We start from the raw sequence: 22,490 nt of genomic DNA, 5'->3' as shown, positions 1-22,490 counted from the left end.
GATGTGGGTGGAGATCTATTTCACTACTTGCCTCCTCTAATCTCTTCCATTTAACCTTCGGTTATTACATTGCATATAGTCACAAGTATAAAGCCTTGCCCAGTCACATCCACAGATAAAAGGTAGTTACAATACAATAGAGGCTTTGTCCATCAGTTACATCTACAGATCATAGTTCATCAATACATCTATGGAGTTTTCCCATCACTGACACATTGGGAGACCATGCATGAGGCAATGTGTCAAGGCTGCCTACCAAGTAATTGACTGTGAGTTGTGACTGCTCCTAAAACTTTCACTCTACTCTCAGATCTTAATTTTTTTAGTAGCAAATATTGTGAATTGTAGTAGCCCTATGTAGGAGGTTAGTTGTTTGTGTTATTTTTTTTTTACTATTTATTACAAATTTAAATCTGTTGTTTTAATTGTTTAAATTAAATCAGTCTTTTGAAGTGCCTTTTTTTAGTAAGCAAATTAAATATTTTGGAAGGAAAAAAAAAAAACCACACAGCAATTTCTAGCAATTCAAGGCCAGGAAAGATGACCTGAAAGTGTGATATGGAAAAATATTAGTATCACAGTATCACTAAGGTTGGAAGAGACCTCAAAGATCATAGAGTCCAACCTGTCACCCAACACCTCATGACTGGACCATGGCACCAAGTGCCACGTCCAATCTCCTCTTGAACACCTCCAGGGAACGTGCCTCCACCACCTCCCTGGGCAGTCCATTCCAATGGCGAATGACTCTCTCAGTGAAGAATTTTTCTCCTCACCTTGAGCCTAAACTTCCCCTGGTGCAGCATGAGACTGTGTCCCCTTGTTCTGGTGCTGGTTGCCTGAGAGAAGAGACCAACCCCTTCCTGGCTACAACCACCTTTCAGGTAGTTGTAGAGAGCAATGAGGTCACCCCTGAGCCTCCTCTTCTCCAGGCTAAACAATCCCAGCTCCCTCAGCCTCTTCTCATAGGGTTTGTGCTCAAGGCCTCTCACCAGCCTTGTTGCCCTTCTCTGGACATGTTCAAGTGTCTTGACATCCTTCTTAAACTGAGGGGCCCAGAATTGGACACAGTACTCAAGTTGCGGCCCAACCAATGCACAATACAGGGGCACAATTACCTCCCTGCTCCCTGGCCATACTATTAATGTCTGAATGTACATAAGTAATTAAGTTCACTGTACTACTTTAAGAAGACTGTCATTTATAAATGGAGTCCTAAGTATTGAAAGAGTTAACAGATGATAAATATTGCCCTTTTTTTTTAAGTCACCAGGTCTCATAGAATATTCACTTCTACATTTTAAAATTAGTTTTTGGTGATCAATCCCATGGTCTCCAGAGAAGTAACCTTACAAAAGTCTAAAGGACTTGAAGGGCTTCTATGTTGCTGCAAATATTTAGACAGCACCTTTACACTTGAAGTATTCCAGAGATGGCTCAGTCTCAACAAGCCTTGAAAAATCTCATTCTGAGATTTCTGAGGTTGTTTCCCTATCTTTATTTCCTATATTCCTTTTTCCATTCCCTGTTTTTTGTTTTCTTTTTCCCCCTATTCTTCATTTCTTTTCTCTTTTGGCTTCTGACCTAAGAGTGAAATCAATTGTATCTTGCAGCATATGGCACTAACACATTGAGATGAGAAAACACGTCCACCCCTGACCAAACTAAAGTGAACCAGGAAGAGAAAGACACCTGCCAAACACATCTGGATGGTATCCCAGAACAGGGAAGTAGACCAGGGCCCAGAGCTATGCCTATTACAATAGCCTTCCTACTCAAGCCTTCCATATTCAGTAGAGCAACTCTATCCTTTCAGTGCTAAAAGAGTTTGATAAAATAACAAGCCCATTCTCTGAAACAAGCTTCTTGTATCTTCCATTCCGTGTGTTCAGTATCTACTTCAGTTTAGATGTAATAATCCCCTCACCTCTTGTCTACTTTCCTCTCATTTTGTGCAGACAGAATAAGTTAATGCTTTTAATATGTTGTGTCCACTCGTCCCATCAAATAAAAGCATATTCAGCAACAGTTTTTTTTCTTTTCATTTTTTTTTAGTAGAGGTGAGCAGGAGGTGAAGATGGTACAAAACAAGTGTCATATTTTAGTGTGTGTGTGTGTTAGGAAATTATCAAAAATTAAAGTATCTTGAGAGTTCACATTTGACCTGCTTGTAGCTATTGGTTCAGGCCTTTCACAGTCATGGAGCTGTTGAAATTCAGCAGTCATTCCCAGTTTCTGGTAGAGTCAGCATCTATTTTTCCACCTACCAATTCAGTCGTAGGTTTTTGGGAGTCGGCATCCATAGAGAGAGAGAAGTATCACAATAGTTTATAGTTTCATTCAGGGTTAGAAGGGACCACAAGGATCATCTAGTTCCAAGCCCCCTGCCATGGGCAGGGACACCCTACACTAGATCAGGCTGGACAGAGCCTCATCCAGCCTGCTCTTAAACACCTCCAGGGACGGGGCCTCAACCACCTCCCTGGACAACCCATTCCAGGGTTTCACCACTCTCATGGTGAAGAACCTCCTCCTCACATCTAGCCTGAATCTCCCCACCTCCAGCTTCATTCCATTCCCCCTAGTCCTATCACTACCTGAGATCCTGAGAAGTCCTTCCCCAGCCTTCCTGTAGGCCCCTTTCAGATACTGGAAGGCCACAATTAGGTCACCTCGGAGCCTTCTCTTCTGCAGACTGAACAGCCCCAACTCCTTCAGTCTGTCCTCATAGGAGAGGTGCTCCAGCCCTCTGCTCATCCTTGTGGCCCTTCTCTGGACACGTTCCAGCACCTCCACATCCCTCTTGTAATAGGGGCTCCAGAACTGGACACAGTACTCCAGGTGGGGTCTCACCAGGGCTGAGTAGAGGGGGAGGATCACCTCCCTCGACCTGCTGGCCACACTTCTCCTGATGCAGCCCAGGATCTGATTGGCTTTGCGGGCTGCAAGTGCAGCTTTGCGGGCTGCAAGTGCTGACTAGTGTGAAAAATCAAACTTTTAGCCTTCCTGCTAAGAGTGGAATACACATCTGCAATTTAGATTTACAGGTTCTCTATCCAATACATAGAATAAGGGCACTTAAAATCTGCCTCTACAGAAGCTATTATTCTTATTAAGATACTGCTTAATAAACCTTTTGTGAAATATGAAGGCAAATACATTATATATGTATGCTCTTTCCTTTCAGAATTATCTTTCTTACCTCAAACACTTATCTGTGAATTTTATTTTCGATTAATATATGAATAATTTGTCTTAATTAACTTCATTTTAGACCAAATCATAGAATGGAAAGAAAAGTGGATCTTTTTTTTTAGTGGCTGCAGAAATTTAGTGGTTTGGGGCTTGGTTTCAAGGTGTATAGTCTAAAACAGATTATTATTGGCTTCAGTCAGCTCTCATTCCAGGATTCATCTCTCACTCAAAGGATCAGTTATGAAAGCATCATGTGATGACAGTCTATCATGCTGAAGTTGTGCCAATACATGAAGTAGTTTATTATGCTACTGGGAGAATAGAAAGGCTCTTATCTAGTGACTAAGACACTCTGTTCAGTTCTATTACTTGCTCCTATAAACAGTTGTTAATTATATACATTGTAGGATGACTTAAAAAGATATTTCCAAAAGGACTGAAGTTTAGGGTACTGTAGAGGGTTAATACAAGGGTTAACCTGCCAGAAATGAGGGAAAAGTAACACACAAAATCTTGGGGTTGAGATAAAGACATAAGAGTTTATTGAATAAATGAGATAGCATAAATGCGATAGCATAAATGCACAATTATCTTAGCTAATAATCTCATTAATCTAATAATACAATGTGTGATTACCTTAGTTTAGCCTGTTTGCAGGAGAAGCACAGTGAAATACAGGGGGTAAACAAACCAAACAAAAAAAAATAGTATAAAAGAAAACCAGCAGCTATCCACTTGCTGCCACCCCTGCTGAAAAGCGACAACACTCAAAAACTTGGAACCCACAAGCAGCAGCCAGAACAGGAAGCCTCCCAGGCTGCAATCTGAACTTCAAGCTCCATAATACTTTGCTCCAGATGGCACCATCATTTTGAAGGTGGGATGTCTGCTGCATGTTATGAATAACAGCAGCAGATTCAACTCGATCCATGACAGACACTAAAGAAGAATGAAGTGAAGGTTGAGAGGTGAACTCTTGAGTGATCTATGAACTAAGGAAATGTCAATGATATTACAGTAAACAGTTGTACTTTTTAAGGAGATATTGGTCTTTGTACATGGATAGACAAGGTAAAGAGGTTAGAGTATCAAGGTACCTTTTACAGAACAGACATTCAGGGAGATAATTACACTGGCATCTGAAGACAGACATCATTCTTACTAGAGATGTGTGTCTATAACTGAGAATGTGTACAGAGAAACATGTCAGAGGATGTGCCTCATTTAAGCATTACAAGACAACAAGCAGCTGTTGATGGGACTCACAATTAATCTGGTAAGAAATTAATGTGACTGAACAGTGAAGAATTAAATAATTCTCACATTTCAATGTTCTAGGGGTTCTTAAGAGAGAAAGAAAGGGACATTATAAAAACAAACAAACAAAAATATGACCAAACAACAAGAAGAAAAAAAACCACCACAAACAAACAAGAAAACCCCCCAACCTTTAGTAGATCGCCTGGGAAAACATTACTATATCCATTCCATTCCTTTCTCATTGGTCACCTAATTCAGTTATCAAGGCCAGAATAAGAGCAATATCTAGTCAGAGGTCTACAACTTGCCTTTTGCTGTCTTGTTTGTTTCAAGAGGATTTCAGTGCCTTTAAATTGTAATTTTAGAGCTTAAGATGTGTAGGAAAGAGGATAAAGGAAGCAAAAATGCCTGCTCATCACCTTAATATTACTGCAATGAGAGATTCATGTGTAGAACAGAACTACTTAAAATATTGTCTTTTAAAAACAACTGTCATTAAAGGCTGAAGTGAGATCACCTGGGATCACAGCTTGTGGCATGTGTAGAGCAAAGTGGACACATATTTTTAGGCTACAGATGTATACCCATGATAATTCAAATGCAAGACTGTTCTTTTATTGACCCAAAATGCATTTATCCCTCACCAGGATGAATATTTAAGACATTCACTCTTACCTTGGGCAAAGTACTTATATCAGGAATATGCAGAGACACAGCTCCTCTCTAAAATGAAGTTTACATTTTTAATTTTACCTCTAGTTAACTCTTTTCGAGGTTCTGCAGTTTTAATAATCTAGAAGATCGACAGAATATTCAATATCAGCTTTTCAGTGAGAGTTTACCTATGGAGATTTCCTAGTCTTGCAATAGATTTTATCCATCCTGCTGCAGAAGACTGGCAGTTACACCGGAGGCTTGCCATTCAATCTTAGCTGATAATTAATGAAGTTTTCTCATTTTGAACAACTGTGTGATATTTTCCATGTCTGCTGAGACAGTCAATCCCTTCCTCAATCTTAAATTTTCTTCTGTACCTTTGATTGTCCATATCTCCTCATGTTTTTTCCCATAATCAGCATGATCTCCTTCAAAAATCAAAGCATATAACATCCAAGTTCACTATTTGTTTCTTGCATTCTAGAAGGATGATTAGAACAGAAGTATGAATTCTCACTTTTTTCCTGATAAGCCATATCAATCTTTTTCATGTAGTGTGCAAGATGTGAGAAGAGGTGGGACCTTTCTTAATGAAGGCACATCTGTTTCACCACTGATTGAATCACCTAATGAGATAACAGATGAAGCCTATTCCTTTCTTAAAAGTTGGTTCACTCAAACCCACACAGCTGTAGATCATCTTTCCAGTCCTGTTATCTAATGTGGGTGTCCCCCTTTTCCCCATGGACAAAACACAAATACAAGTATGTGAAGTGTTACTGTGAGTCAGTGTTGCACATACAATAACATTCTAAGAACATCTACAGCTACAAACACATGTACACTCCTATACATCTAATGCACACTTACATACATCTCTGATGTCTTACCTACTGGTTTCCCTGAGTTTAAGTTGCCTCTGCCACAGTGATACCAGTAAACTGGTAGACATACAACTCACCATGTTAAGTCTATTTGGATACTTGCCAGTCTTTAACATCCCTTTAAGATTCTTGTATCTGAACCCATGAAGGTGGCTTGTTTGTTTGGGGTTTTGCTTTGTTTTGTTTTGTTTTAAGTATAAAAGAATGAGTTTTAGGTAATTACATTACGTCTGTGGCTTGCATCTAGTTCTAAAAAGCAAGAACACAATTAAAGGTATTAATGTGCCTGTTGCATTTGCCAGAGTCTTTAGCCTTTACAGAACAAATATTTGTAGTGTTATCTGAATGGTTACTCAATAAATCAACAGCTTCTGTTGTTTGGAGCATCTGCACAGACACATACCTTTTTGTTAACCAAAAACAAACCAAAACAAAACATTCTGATTGGTTTTATGCCCATAATCATGTTCTGCAGAGAGGGCATATATTTGACTGGAGGCATATATTTGACTGGAGAAGAGGAGGCTCAGGGGTGACCTCATTGCCCTCTACAACTACCTGAAAGGTGGTTGTAGCCAGGAAGGGGTTGGCCTCTTCTCCCAGGAAACCAGCACCAGAACAAGGGGACACAGTCTCAAGCTGTGCCAGGGGAGGTTTAGACTCAAGGTGAGGAAGAAATTCTTCACCGAGCGAGTCATTCGTCATTGGAACAGGTTGCCCAGGGAGGTGGTTGAGTCATCATCCCTGGAGGTGTTCAAGAGGAGATTGGACGTGGCACTTGGTGCCATGGTCTAGTCATGGGGTCTGTGTTTATAGGTTGGACTCGATGATCCTCAAGGTCCTTCCAACCTAAGCTATACTGTGATACTGTGATACTGTGACTTGCTAACAGATGTTGGATGTGCTTGTTTAGAAAGCAAAATTGTTCATTGCTGGTTACTTAACTCCCACTACCCTGTATGTGCAGGTCAGAAAATGCTCTAGATTCTTTGTGTAATGGGTGTTAAAAGAAAGACCCTTTTTATGAGACAGGTCATTATGATTTTATTTGACTTTTACTTTTATAAATAGGCACACACCAATAAAAACAGACACACATTATGTAAACACCACAATTTATTGTAACACCTAAGCTGTAAGTGAAGAATTGTCAGAACGAGGATTTCTTTGATGAACATCTGGGTGCTGCTTTGGCCAATAAGCAGTACCTCTTAGACTAATCAATTACTGGACAATTGAATAGGCAAATGTGGACCATCTATCACACCATGTAACTCATGAATCTAGGTAATTGAGTCCATCATCAGTAAATTTGCAGACGACACCAAGCTGAGGGCAGGAGTTGATCTGCTAGAGGGTAAGGGGCTTTACAGAGGGACCTTGACAGGCTGGATAGATGGGCAGAATCTAACGGTATGAGCCTTAACACATCCAAGTTCTGGGTTCTGCACATCGGCCACATCTGCACATCTTACAAATTTTCAATGCCGTATCACCATCTCAGTGGCAGCATCAGTGATATTTACTTCACATCATGTCTTTTAGGTATGAAATTTAATTTCAGTTATCAGTAAAGAGGAAAATTAACTTTTCCATCCCACCTCTCCATACGTACATGCAGACTCTTTGTAGGCTTCCTTATGTATTCCTTCCAGACACTTCACTTCTTACTGATTTACTGTATAGGCTGTGTGGAGATTTCAAAGAAAACATCAAGATTTTTTTTCAGAGCAGTAGAGCAGTGCTGAGATGAGTGAGTTGCAGTTTTAGGTTAATGGTTGGACTTGATGATCTGGAAGGTCTCTTCCAACAAAATGTTTCTACAAGCATACCACAAAAAGCATGGTTGGTTGATATACACAGACATGTGTTTTCACACATGCCACCATCCACTACTCCTGAGCTCTTTGCCCAATGCACCTTCTTTATTCATCTGCACTTCCTTTGGTTCAAATTCATTTCTGTCTTCTTCCATTTGCAGTTCATTAATGTTTCAAATGTTCTGTCCCCCTCTTTCTTATTACTCCCATTTATTACTGCTGTCATTTGCAAAGGCAAAGATTTAACAAGGTCCCAGCTGAGGTCCTAAGTAAATGACAGGCCTCATTCCCAAGGAAATGACAGTGTCAAAAGTTTGTGTCAGTCCTAGGATCACCATATAGAAAGGTTTTAGGAGTCTATCTGGCACTACTTTATCTTTCTCCTTTCTCATTGAGAAGAGCACATATGCCATAGCTTTCCAGCTTGATCCCTGCCAGAGGTTGTATTAAGAACCCCCCAAATGAGCACTCTACTTTCCAACCTGAAAAACAATTTTGATGTTTTTCTGTACCTGTAATTATTACCTGTGCAGAGGGAGCAAGAAATGACAACCCTGGTCTCAGAGCTGCTGAGGGGTGACACATAGCACCAAATCATAATGGTTATTTTGTCTTTAAAAGCTGATCTGAGGCTTTGAGTTGTGAGGGAATCTTCTTCCTAGTGTTTCTATACATCAGAAAAGGCCTGCCTAGACTGCACTGTGTGTGAGTCAAACTCAGCCCCAGTACTAACCAAGTAGTCACCACAAGCTTCTTAATAAAAGTTAAGCACATGGCTAGTTCTCTTTTTCAAAAGCAGTTGGTTATGAGTTGATGATATGATCAAAGAGTCACACATAGGATAGTTTTCTGTCATGGCTTTTTGAATTTCTGCCTACAAACTAGAATGACAAGCAGGAGAAAGCATCTTTTTATTCACAGTACAGGATGATATGTGGTAATGTTGTCTGGATGTAGGCCTCTTCATTCCCCTTCCCTTCCCCCTTTTTCATTCACAAAGTCTCAGAGGACATTCCATCCCTCAGCAGACTACTGAGAGTAAGATGTGGCAGAGCAAATCTGTTCCTAGGACTTCACTGGGTCATGGATTTCTCTTCCTGTGGTTTTGAGCAGCCACTTCAGGCTCATCTGGCTAATAGTTTGCAGGAACAACAGGACATCTGCAGACAGAGGCTCAGCTGTGGGTCATGATCTTCATTGCTGTCAGATGAAGAGGGAAGCCTGTTTTGCAGTATTTGTAGACATACTACCACCTCTAATGGAACACATTCTCACTGCATGCTCTCTTGTTACTTGGTTTGAAATTGGAAACAGCAAACTTTATTAACAGTAAGAACTCCAGGCTGTTGATTCTGAAAAGGGCAGCATTATGGTGTTTTCCACAGTCTTTATGGCACTCATCCCAGACTTAGAGAGGCAGTTATAGTGTATGGAGCAGAGTCATGGAAAACATGCTGGTTGTCTGTGCTACCTTCTGAGACCTTAACCAATGTACTGGGAAGCACCCAAAGGAAGAGAATTGTTTTTGTTTGTTTATTTAATATATATGTTTTGTTTTGTTTTGTTTTTTATAGGGAGGGGTGTGTGCATTTTTCTTACAGTGCAAGTTGAAGAAAAAACAAACAAAAAAAACCCCAAACCAAACTAAACAAAACCCAGTTACCACTACCACGAGTGTTAGCATTTTTTAATCAAAAGCTCCATATCTCTGATGGCACTTCAAATACCCTGCTGCACCACTCAGTTTGTCACACAGTCAGAACTACTTCAGGTTTTGACAGTCAAAGGCTCACTCCATTTTCACTATATGAAGGTTTATGTCTTCCTTGTCCAGGTACATTCTTGTGATCTGTTAGTAATAGATAGAATTTCCCAATGAACCAGTAGGAACTAAATACAATAAATTATTGTATCCATCCTTCCAAAGAAATTACAAAGAAACTATCCTTACAATTTGGGGATAGAAATGTGCAATTAACTGCATCAAAAACATCCATAGATTTATCAGTGAATAATTAATTGGATAATTCCCACACCATTAAAAAAGTCCTTGGAAACCAAAGCCTGGAAGTTTTGTTCTTGATGTTACCCACTTTATTCAAACAAGTTTTGGAGAATGACATCTGAGGTCTTGACCACTGCTTTGCACACAGTAGTGGACTTATTGAATTTTAACTGCTCAGACTACTAATCAGTAGAGGTTCAGGGTTACAGGGCTTCACAAGTGGGAGGGAGAGATAGTCACTCTAATATAGGTATGATTTTCTGAAATGCTAAGCTATGATAGCATAGTAGTAATAGCTCAGTGCAGTCAACTTGCAGACAAAAGCCTACACTGCTCCTGCAAAAAGTGTGTTATATTCATTGCTAGTCACCCCATATTCCCAAGACAATTGAATGCTGATGTGCTAATTGGACATGAGCAGACCTAGAAAAAGACAAGAACACAGGCAGGAAGAGAACCTAGGCTCATTTCCATTTTTGAGGTTTTATTTGAACCATGTTGGAATGGGCTATGATATGCCACGATCATTTACCTGACACAGAAAAGGTCAGTGTGATGCCTGGTAGTGTGGTGAGGGTTTGTGGAATACCTTACTTTTAATAGCTTTGTATTACATATAAGAAGGAAATATTAAGTCTGGGAGATGGAACTAATCTATCCTGAAGTAAAGGCCTGGACCACATATTGTGTGGTAAGGACAGAGCTTCAGTTTATTCAGTCCTTCTTTTGTACCATTAACTAGTAATTACTTGCTAATATGGACCCAGCCAATGAAGCCTGGAGGCTGTGTTAAATTTTCTCTTTGGAAATTCTCTCCATAGCCTTAGCTTCAAACCATGTAACTTCATATGGTTCTTTGGACATAAAGAATGATCCCTGTCAAACTAGAAAGAGTTAGCAGTGACAATGCAAAAAAGACATCTCAGATCAGTTTTATTCATGGAGAGGGCCACTCTCTGAAAGACAGTGAGAGTAACCAGCAGGGAAAAATATAACTGAAGAAAATCTTTTGTAGTCCTCTCTACTTTTCTCTAGTCAATGGAATGGGAAACGTTTAACATTTCTATTCTTAGCTATATCACCAGAGTAGTCTCTGCCATTAATAAAAATTATTTACCTACATCTAACTGTAGGTTCATTTGTTTTTATTTCTGTTCATAATTGCTATGTTCAAACTCTGTGCAGTTTAATCAGAGTTTTGCAATGAAAAATACCCCCCCAAAAAAACCACAACAAACACCAATCAACCAAAAACACACACCCCAAAAAAACCAAAATGACCCCAAACCCCACAAATAAATAAACAAAAAGAAAACTAATCCAATAACAAGCAACCCCCCAAAATCTAGGGTACAAATACTGTGCTTTATCAAGCTTACAGATCTGTCTGTCACTGAAGTTTAGAGTCACAGGTGCATAAAGGATGGTAAAGAGATGAGATCCTATCTATATATAGCCCTTCTTGAATAAAACTGCTGTCAGGTATTTAAGGTGTCCTCTTGAAAATGTTTATTCAGAGTGTATGTTTGGTGCTGCTGAAAATACTACAGTAACAAATAAAAGAGCCTAGGTAATGAGAATGTAGCACAGCTGATATTCTTAAAGGGAAATATGAGATCTGGAGTCACTTTTAGAAGAAATGAGTGTATAGATCCCAATATTGATGTGTGATGAGTGACTAACTTCAGCTTAGCATGAAAGACTGTAAAGGTAAAAGTATTTACCTGATCATGAATTCTCCCAGTGTATCAAAACATCACTTAAAAGTCTCAGAGTTTCTGAGTAGAAGAGGACTGGCTAAAGGTCAGTTATAGATAGATTTATTGACAAATGATCTGAGGATTTCAAAGCAAAGCTATAGTAAATATTTTTCTAGTATTCTTGTTTTCTCTCCAGTAAGTTGCAATTCAATAGCTGCTGCTATGTTAGTAGCAATGTGTAGTCTACCAGTAGGGGCAGGGAATGTACACATCATAAACAAAGCACAAAGTAAATTTGTTCAGACTGTGCAACAACAGCATTAAGAAAGAAGTGGTTGAAAAATACACAGGAAACAAAGTCAAATACTGCCAATACTTTTTCATGTCAATATAGAACATTTTTATTGACTCTGTTTAGAATATTCCAGAATTAAACATAAAAGGAGAGTCATATGTCATCACTGGTCCATGGTGGAGTGAGACCAGATCTGCTATCAGCTCAGTATTGGTATAAATCTGGGAATTATGCCAGTGAAGTTCAAGAGAAAAAATTGCATCCGAGTATATCAACACATCAGAGACCTAAAGCTCTGATTTCTAGTCTAAATTAGTTTTTGACTTGGACTGCACAGATGCACTGGGAATAAAGAAACAGCAAGAACCCTCTTTAAATATCTCAGTAGGCAACAGTACTTGGTCAGAATAAGCAGGTTTAAATCAGTGATACTCATCCTATTAACTCATCTTCAGCACACGAAGAGTGAAGGAATGAGAAGAAATCATGCTCTATGGCTTCCCCAGAATCCTGTATGTTAGAATTAATAAGGCAACAGTAGTAGTAGGCTAGAACAGAAGTAATCTGTTTCCTTAGATGAAGGAGAAAGCAGAAAGAACTTTATTTTCTCCACCACCGTTTGGGCAGGGCTGAAAGTAGGCAATCTGCACACCCATACAACAAAAAGCTTTCAAAATTGCTAATGAGCTTGTTGACCTCTCTCATTTCTAAGACTGTCTTCTGATCCCAGTTTTCATTTTAATTAATGTCAAAATTCTAACTTCTATTGAGAATGGCTGTTTTATGCGTCTATGTCCTCATGTATCTTTTTCTTTTTTCTTTTTTTCCTTTTATTTTTTGTTTTTGAGTTTTGTTCTTCCTTTTACACTGAAATGCTATAGCTGCCTCATTTTTTTTTTTTTTTTTTTTTTTTTCCACAGAATCATAGAATCACCAAGGTTGGAAGAGACCTAAAAGATCATCAAGTCCAACTTGTCACCACAGACCCCATGACTAAACCACGGCACTAAGTGTTACATCCAATCCCCTCTTGAACACCTCCAGGGATGGTGACTCCACCACATCTCTGAGCAGCCCATTCCAATGGCTAACAACTCCCCAATGAAGAACTTTCTCCTTACCTCAAACCTAAACTTCCCCTGGCACAGCTTGAGACTGTGTCCTCTTGTTCTGGTGCTGGTTGCCTGGGAGAAGAGACAAAACTCCCTCCTGGCTACAACCACCCTTCAGGTAGTTGTAGAGAGCAATAAAGTCTCCCCTGAGCCTCCTCTTCTCCAGGCTAAACAATCCCAGCTCCCTCAGCCTCTCCTCATAGGGCTTGTGCTTGAGGCCTCTCCCCAGACTCGTTGCCCTTCTCTGGACATGTTCAAGTGTCTCGATGTCCTTCTTAAACTGAGTGGCCCAGTACTCAAGGTGTGGCTTAACCAATGCTGAGTACAGGGGCAGAATGACTTCCCTGCTCCTGCTGGCCACACTATTCTTGATGCAGGCCAGGATGCCATCGGCCTTCTTGGCCACCTGGGCACACTGCTGGCTCATGTTTAGGCACCTCTCAATCAGCACCCCCAGGTCCCTTTCTGTTTGGCATATATATTTTCATACATATGAATGTATGTATGTATTTTCATACATAGGTTCTTGAGTCACAAGGAACCTGCTCATCAAAGCAGGTTTGCAGGAATTTTTGAAGCTCTAGAATATTCCCAAAATAAATGGATTTGGTGGCTTTGACAGCAAAACTATTTGTGCAGAGAGCTATGAATAAAACTGAATTTTCCAAAGATGCATGACTAATCAACAAGGACATAGTTTCATGGTATGAAACCACGACATCTTACTTAATTTATAATTCATTACACCATGAAACTGAAGGTTTACGAGGTCATTAAAAAGTACATAAAGCAATAAGAAACATTTATCAGAAAAATAATTATTTGAAAGCAGACTCATAATAAGGCAAATAAACCCATCATTTTACATCAGTACAGTGACAGTAAAAGGCAATGTCTGAGATAAAAACAACAATAAAAAGAAAAAGGCCCTATAATAATGTCCTTAATTATAGAAAAAAATTGCAACTGCTCTGTTTTTTTCCCTAAGCTAATTTTAAAATAGAATAGAATAGAATAGAATGGAATGGAATGGAATGGAATGGAATGGAATGGAATGGAATGGAATGGAATGGAATGGAATGGAATAGACCAGGTTGGAAGAGACCTTCAAGATCATCACATCCAACCCATCAACCAATCCAACCCACCTATACAACTAACCCATGGCACCAAGCACCCCATCAAGTCTCCTCCTGAATACCTGCAATGATGGTGACTCCACCACCTCCCTGGGCAGCCCATTCCAATGGGCAATCACTCTCTCTGTATAGAACTTCTTCCTAAATCTACCTTTAGATTTTAATTCATGAAGTTTTAAGTGTATATAGTTTTAAGTTGTATAGTTGAAGTTTATAGTTGAAGTTGTATAGTTGAAATTTAAGTGTACGTATATGTAAGTTTAAGTGTATATAGCATAAATTTGTATTTTCATATTATTCTGGGCTGCATTTCAATACTATTCTCTAAATAAGAACTGAGGATAATTCCAAGCTGTTACTTTAACGCCTGTCAGGTTCTTTGAATATTATCTACCTAAGCATTTTGAACGGGTACTGACAATGGAACACACAACTCTGCTATTCTTCCTCACATGTGGAAACAACCTGATTCCTTAAAGTTCCAGTAGTTCCAGACAGTATTCTTACAGAATAAAATGATCCTTCCTATATTTGTGGCTGGGGAGAAAAAAATAATAATTACAAATCAGAGCTACTTAGTCATCTCAGTGTACAGTAGAACACGCAGTTCTAAAGACAGAAGAAAACAAATGTGTGTGCTCTGTATAATCACTCAAAAAAACCCTGAGGAATTGAGGTTTAATACATTCTCACTTGTTTTTCTATTATTTTTTTTTCCTTTTATTCCTCCCCTCCCCCCCAGTAAGCTCATATCAGGGACTCCTATGCCGTTTGACTAAACATAAGGTACACAATGTGACTTCCAAATTAAATGATTGATTATCATTAGTCATTGATGTAAAACAATACATTGGAATTTTTTTTTCTATGAAATCTTAAAATAAAAGTTAACAGAGGGATTAACATTCAGAGCTATGTTACAAAATCAAACTGTTTGACACAGGTGTTTGCAAGAAAGGTAGGTATCTAATACTTTAAGCATTATGTTCATTGATCTCAGGAAGACAATTTAAGTAATCAGCTGCCTGCTTGTGGGGAGATGTATAACTCCTTTTTGTCCATTGTATTCACTAAATTTTCAAGGAGGGATTGGGTTCATTTTGGATGTCATTTCTCTTCTCTTCTCTTCTCTTCTCTTCTCTTCTCTTCTCTTCTCTTCTCTTCTCTTCTCTTCTCTTCTCTTCTCTTCTCTTCTCTTCTCTTCTCTTCTCTTCTCTTCTCTTCTCTTCTCTTCTCTTCTCTTCTCTTCTCTTCTCTTCTCTTCTCTTCTCTTCTCTTCTCTTCTCTTCTCTTCTCTTCTCTTCTCTTCTCTTCTCTTCTCTTCTCTTCTTCAAATTTTCTTGTATACATAGTGTTCTTTTAACACAGAAAGTAAAATTTTGAAGCAAGATAAATAGCCCAGACATAAATTATTAATTTATTTCACCCCCACCTTCATCCTCCATCCCAGGTCTGTTGAATCACACTAGTGAGAGCACTGATCTATGGTGTTACCACTCAACATCAATAACAGGATCATTTCCTGTGATTCTCACCTAATATTTTTCTCAATGAACTGTTTTGCATACAATAAAAGTATTGCCAGTTACTGTAGCCTAATATTATGAGTCATTAATCAGGTATTCCTGATGGTTAAAAGTACTGGTCTTCATGTTTAAGCAAATATTTCTGTAGCTTCTTGTTGGCATTTTGTCTCAGTATGCATTGAAGAATGTGATGGAGAAACCTAAGCCATGTATCAAGTCGTGTAACCCCCTAGATACCATAATTAATGTTTTATTGTACTAAGATAAGCATGAATAAATGATAAGTTTTACTTAACACAGTGAGCTGAGAGAAAGGTCAGGAGTCTGAGAGAAAGTATGAGGACTCTAAATAGAGGAGGAGGAGAACTGATGAGTAATCAAATTAATCTCTGAGAAGAGCTATTATATGTGGTGAGTAATCTCATATTTCATTTTTTTTTCTGCTGTGCTAGGGTATTAAGTCTGTCTTTCAGGCCTAGGAAAATTTCCCTGATGGTAGTGGAAATGATAATACAAATATATATATATATATATAAAAATATTACAGGAATAATGTGAAACCATACAATGTTATGGTCATTTGAAGGTCAGAAATAGGACAAAGGAGAAGGATTTTTGTCTGTTTTTTATCTCTTGGCTTTTGTTTGTTTGTTTGTTTTTATCTCTTCACTCTGATGCACGAACAGATGTGCAGATTACTTTAAGCACACTGTTTCAATCTCTGCTTTACAAACGGCAGGGCAGAGAATATCAAAAGCGATCACTGCATCATGAAAAGATACCTCAGTGAAATGACAAGAAGTTATGCATAAATTACCGTTCTGATGGAATGGGTAACTCAACCAATAAAGATATGAGCTCAATTTTAATGTATATTTTACATTCAGAAAGAAAAGGGTGCCAAAAAGCCTTCAAAAGGTAAGTAAATAATATGAAGCCCTGATGCAAGGCAAATTCTGTGTTCCATTACACCATGGAAGGGGAAAGCTTTTCCATACTACTGTTATTTGAATGTCTAAAATATAATGTATAGCTAATAAAAAATACAGGAGCAATAATGCTATAAAACAATGCAATAGTGCATCTTCATCTTGAGGGACATCAGCCATGGATGTGCACTGTGTATTCATTCAAACAAATTTGTTTTACATTCTGGTTGAGTGAGTATATTTGAAAGTTGTTACCCCCAAACAGGTCATTAGTGTCAAGCAAGGAGTTTGATATGACTTTTTTGTACCCTACTTCTTCCTCAGATTTTTTTCTACAATGCTCACAAAGTTTGCATTCTGTGACTGTTGTATCTGCAATATTAAAAAGAATTTAGACTTTATGTAGTTTTAACCCCCTTGCAATAATCAATAAAAGAAAAATCACTATTTTCTGTTCCCTGAGTTATAAATAAAAGAGTTTTATGTTAGTTTAGAGTAAAAGGATATTTCAGGACATTTCAAAATATCATGTGATGATTACAGTGATTACGAGGAGAGGCTGAGGGAGCTGGGGTTGCTTAGCCTGGAGAAGAGGAGGCTCTGGGGAGACCTTATTGCTCTCTACAACTACCTGAAGGGTGGTTGTAGCCAGGAGGGAGTTGGTCTCTTCTCCCAGGCAACCAGCACCAGAACAAGAGGAAACAGTCTCAAACTGCACCAGGGGTTGTTTAGGCTCAAGGTAAGGAGAAAGTTCTTCATTGGAGAGTTGTTAGGCATTGGAATGGGCTGTTCAGGGAGGTGGTGGAGTCGCCATCCCTGGAGGTGTTCAAGAGGGGATTGGTCATGGTACTTGGTTTAGTCATGAGGTCTCTGGTGATGGGTTGAACTTGGTGATCTTTGTGGTCCCTTCCAACCATGGTGATTCTGTGATTCTGTGTGATTATGTGAAAGCTATTCCTTATTTGCTTTGTGACTATTTGAACTTGCATATGATTGGAAAGATTTAGTTAAAGCTGATCAGATGACTCGCCTGCTAGCATGTGGAACTACCAGGAGGAAAGATTTAAGTTAGTACCTCAGGCTTACTAGCACAATCAAAGCACAAAACTTCAGTAACAGCAGAGTTGTGCCACCAGTATGACTGACTTCAAAAAGAAAACAAGATAAGTGTTGTAAGGAAAGCTTCATTCCAACATGAAGGACTTGGCAGAAATTCATCAGTCTCAGAGGTCTTATACTTTTCTAGCAAACTCTCCTTCTGGTGTGTTGCAAAACAAGAAATGTTCCAAGACTTCTCAGCAAAACAGTTGAATTTTGCCACTCTCGATAAGAGCCATTCAAAACTGTAATGCTCCTCTCCAAAGAAAAGGAATGGAGAAAAGCTATCAATTAGGGGTGTGACAATATCACATAGTTGCTGGAACCTTTTTCCGGCAGTGAAACTGATGCATTAGAAATTACATGGCATGTGAAGGATCTGATTTCATATCTTTCTCCAGTCCATCTCTAGGACTTTATAGCCAGGAAATTATTTATGTCATGCTATAGCATGATTGACTGAATCCCCTGTGCAGCCCTTTACTCATGAACTTTGGGTAACTTTTAACATAAAGGACAGTAGAAAAGAGCGAAACCAAAGAATGTTTTGACAATAATTACAAGGACTGGATTTTACTAATCAGCACCTAGTGAATACAGACATACAATATCAAGTCCACTAAAAATGCACTTGTTTGCACAAAGTGTAACATCCTGAAGGAAAACTATTGTAAGAGACTCTTCTCCAAATTCTCCAGAGAGTAACAGAAATTTTAATCAGTTATTCTGTGCCCCAAGTGAGACCTGTAATATCTCTCAGAATGGAACTGTTGCTTTGCTCTGTATTTATACAGTCCAATACACAACTCTGTACATTTATAAGCAGGAGTGTGGGATGCTACCCTCATATAAGTAAATATAAGAATAGCTACCACAACACAGACACATGGATACCTTTCTATCATGTATGCTTGACAATCTTTTACCATGTTTGAAATAACTTTTTTTTGGAGCTAGCAGTACAAACATGCTTCCTACTGGACAGGTGATTGCTTTTTGCAGTAATGTCAATTGGCATGAAAAGATCATAGAATCATAGAATCATAGAATCAATAAGGCTGGAAGAGATCTCAAAGATCATCCAGTCCAACCTGTCACCACAGACCTCATGACTACTAAACCATGGCACCAAGTGCCATGTCCAGTGCCCTCTTGAACACCTCCAGGAATGGTGACTCCACCACCTCCCCGGGCAGCCCATTCCAATGGCTAAAGACTCTCTCTGTGAAGAACTTTCTCCTCACCTCAAGCCTAAACTTGCCCTGGTGCAGCTTGAGACTGTGTCCTCTTGTTCTGGTGCTGGTTGCCTAGAAGAGACCAACCCTACCTGGCTACAACCTCCCTTCAGGTAGTAGTAGAGATCAAGAAGGTCTCCCCTGAGCCTCCTCTTCTCCAGGCTAAACAATCCTAGCTCACTCAGCCCCTCCTCATAGGGCTTGTGTTTGAGGCCTCTCCCCAGCCTTGTTGCCCTTCTCTGGACATGTTCAAGAGTCTCAATGTCCTTAAACTGATGGGCCCAGAACTGGACAGGGGACTCAAGGTGTGGCCTAACCAGTGCTGAGTACAGGGGCAGGAGGACTACCCTGCTTCTGCTCGCCACACTATTCCTGATGCAGGTCAGGATGCCATTGGCATTCTTTGCTACCTGGGTGCTCTGCTGGCTCATGTTCAGCTTACTAACAACCAGTACCCCCAGGTCCCTTTCTGCCTGGCTGCTCTCCAGCCACTCTGACCCCAGCCTGTAGCACTACATGGGGTTGTTGTGGCCAAAGTGCAGCACCCAGCACTTGGACTTGTTGAATGCCAAACCTGCAGCTGTGAAGTAGGATTGGAAGCAAAAAGACACAAAATATGAACGGAAGCAAACATAACCAAATGCACTCATTGGTCTTCCATGATATCCAGGTATAAGCCCACTTCTTTCTAGAAGCTCTTTAACATCTGTGTTAGTGTAACAATGTCCCTTGCTCTGGGTATGGGTCTGTACTGGGGCTTGCTTGTGGCCACTTCAGATCTATATGCTCTTATTCACACACTTTGACTCTTAAGAAAGTGGCTATCACACATTCCTGAGGGTTTCTTTTCCTTCATAAAACAAGATAAAATATGAGATGATAAAATACAAGAAGAGGAAGTAAAATAAAGCAAAATAAAATACACCAAAAATAAACTAAAGCAGAATTTAATTAGGGTCTGGTTTTTAAGGAATTCATCTATCTCTTCAGGAAACAATGCTTGATGAACCTTAATAATGTAATTCTCATTGGAGTTATTAAATGTTTCTGAAAATACAGCTGATTTAAAATCAGGCCTCTTTTTTGTCTTTTTCTTGCCTTCCTCACACTTTGCACTTACATTTTGGGAGTAATAGAAAACTTTAGGAGCTAAGCAAAAAGAAAAATAGTAATTGTTTACTTTTATCTGTAATATAATTAGAAACATTCCTTAAAAATCTCAGGGATATCCTGGGGCATTAGAACTTCTAAGGTAACCCACCACAGAAATTATATTATTTTCCCTATTTATTGTGTTTTAATGATTTTCTTTGTCCTCTTTCTGTTTTCATACCTTTTTAGCTTTCAGAATACTACATCTCTATCACATTAGCAATAAAGTGTTATAGTAATTTGTATAGCACAGGTTCATCCATATTTCTCTTTCATTTCTGAAATATTTTTGAGATTATTGCTACATTTGTTTTGTCAGTTCCCTGATATGAAAGCTGTTATTTTCAGATGGATATGACAGTGATAGTTGCATGGATCCTCTTTCTTAAACAGTCCTGGCAACTTTTGTTTAGGCTACTTATAGGATGCTCGTAGTAGCAACGAATTGATTTCAATAACATTGAACATTGTAAGGAATTAAGTTTGTCTTTCTGTCATTGCCTCAACATTGTTTGTCCCAAGGTTCTTTCACACTGTTGTTCCGGGAGTATCTCTCGTTATCTACAAGATCACAAACTCTGTTACTATAGCAGCTGGTAATCAGACAAGGCCACAGTTCCACTCTCAAGAGTGTTCATATATAATCTGGTGCTCACTGTGACAAGTTTTTGTGGGTCTTTTGATGGAGAGGCCCCTCAGAGATGATTGACACAGCAGTTTAGAGTTGAAACAGCATACAACTTACCATGAGACAGGGACTAGCACATGTCCCCTGTGGGACTGATGCTGACACCAGTGAAATATAATATAACCATGGCAACTGAATGGGCAACTGTGACCATGTATCTGATTGGAAAAGTTATGAAACCTCAAAGGTAACAGGAAAGTTTGAAGCTTCCTCGCCAATCAAGACCTTCAGGATCACTGAGAAAACACCTGGATTCATGGTGATAACTATCTCTGCTTTTGCTATCCCATACTCTTTTCCTCCTTTTCTATATTTCTAACTTTCCCTCCTTCACATGTAGGCAAAAGAAAATTCAAGTGTTTCTTTCCAAACCAACTATTTGGTTCCTTCTCAGTTTCATTCAGAGGACCCATAAAACAACCATCTCTTCTGCAAAAGCAGGTCAAGACAAGGAGATATATATATATAGATAGATAGATAGATATGCGCACTTATATATTCCACACCTTATATATTCCACAGCTTGAGTACTTTGTCCAGTTCTGGGCCCCTCAGTTCAGGAAGGATGTTGACTTGCTGAAACGTGTCCAGAGAAGGCCAACAAAGTTGGTGAAGGGTTTGGAACACAAGCACTATGAGGAGAAGTTGAAGGAGCTGGGGTTACTTAACCTGGCTCAGGGGAGACCTTATTGCTCTCTATAACTACCTGAAGGGAGGTTGTAGACAGGTGGGGGCTGGTCTCTTCTCCCCGGCAACCAGCAACAGAACAAGAGGACACAGTCTTAAGCTGCACCATGGAAGGTTCAGACTAGATGCTAGGAAGAAATTCTACAGAGAGAGTGAGTGGCCATTAGAATGTGCTGCCCGGGGAGGTGGTGGAGTCACCATCATTGGAGGTGTTTAGGAGGAGACTTGGTAGGGTGCTTGGTTTAGTTGATTAGATGATGTTGGATGATGGGATGGATGCAATGATCTTGAAGGTCTCTTCCAACCTATTCTATTCTATTCTATTCTATTCTATTCTATTCTATTCTATTCTATTCTATTCTATTCTATTCTATTCTATTCTATTCCATTCCATTCCATTCCATTCCATTCCATTCCTTTCCATTCCATTCCATTCCATTCCTTATTCTAGTCTATTCTATTTCTTATTCTTATTCTTATTCTATTCTATTCTATTCTATTCTATTCTATTCTATTCTATTCTATTCTATTCTATTCTATTCTATTCTATGATGAATTTGCCAGTCCCCATAGAAAAAGTAACAACTCTTAGGATGTGTTTATTATAAACCATCCATTTGCTCTGCACATAGGTGCTGCAGAAAAAGCTTTGTTTAGGCAATCTTTCCTCTGAGCTTTAATAGTAACTATAATTCAAGCATGAACTTGCATGCAGTTCAAAGCAAGTTTGCCTTCTGTCATGTCTACAGGATCTTCTCTTCCAGCCACTGCTTCTGTAACCTAATTCTACTAAAGAGTACAGAAATACACAATATTTTTAAGGAATCTGACTTTACCATGCTAATTCCCCAAAAAGTCATTTAAAAAAATAAGTTGTGGAAAAGCAATATGATTTTAATCTGGGACCTCCAAACAAGCAGCTTGTTCCAGCAGTGAGACAGGATTTCAACCTCAGATATTAAGCATGAAGTGGTTGATCTAAATTCATAGAAGACAACAGGGGTTTTCAGATGGCTTTGGAGCAGGTTCATGGATTTATTAGTGAATGATGCTCAGCTGATTTTTTTTTTACATGACTGGTAATAGAGAAAACTTAGCTTTTAGGAAT

This window comes from Melanerpes formicivorus, unplaced genomic scaffold, assembly GCF_026170545.1.
Source record: "Melanerpes formicivorus ecotype bairdi unplaced genomic scaffold, bMelFor1.0.p_v2 SCAF_44, whole genome shotgun sequence".
Classification (NCBI taxonomy): Eukaryota; Metazoa; Chordata; class Aves; order Piciformes; family Picidae; genus Melanerpes; species Melanerpes formicivorus.
This window is presented reverse-complemented; position numbering follows the sequence as displayed.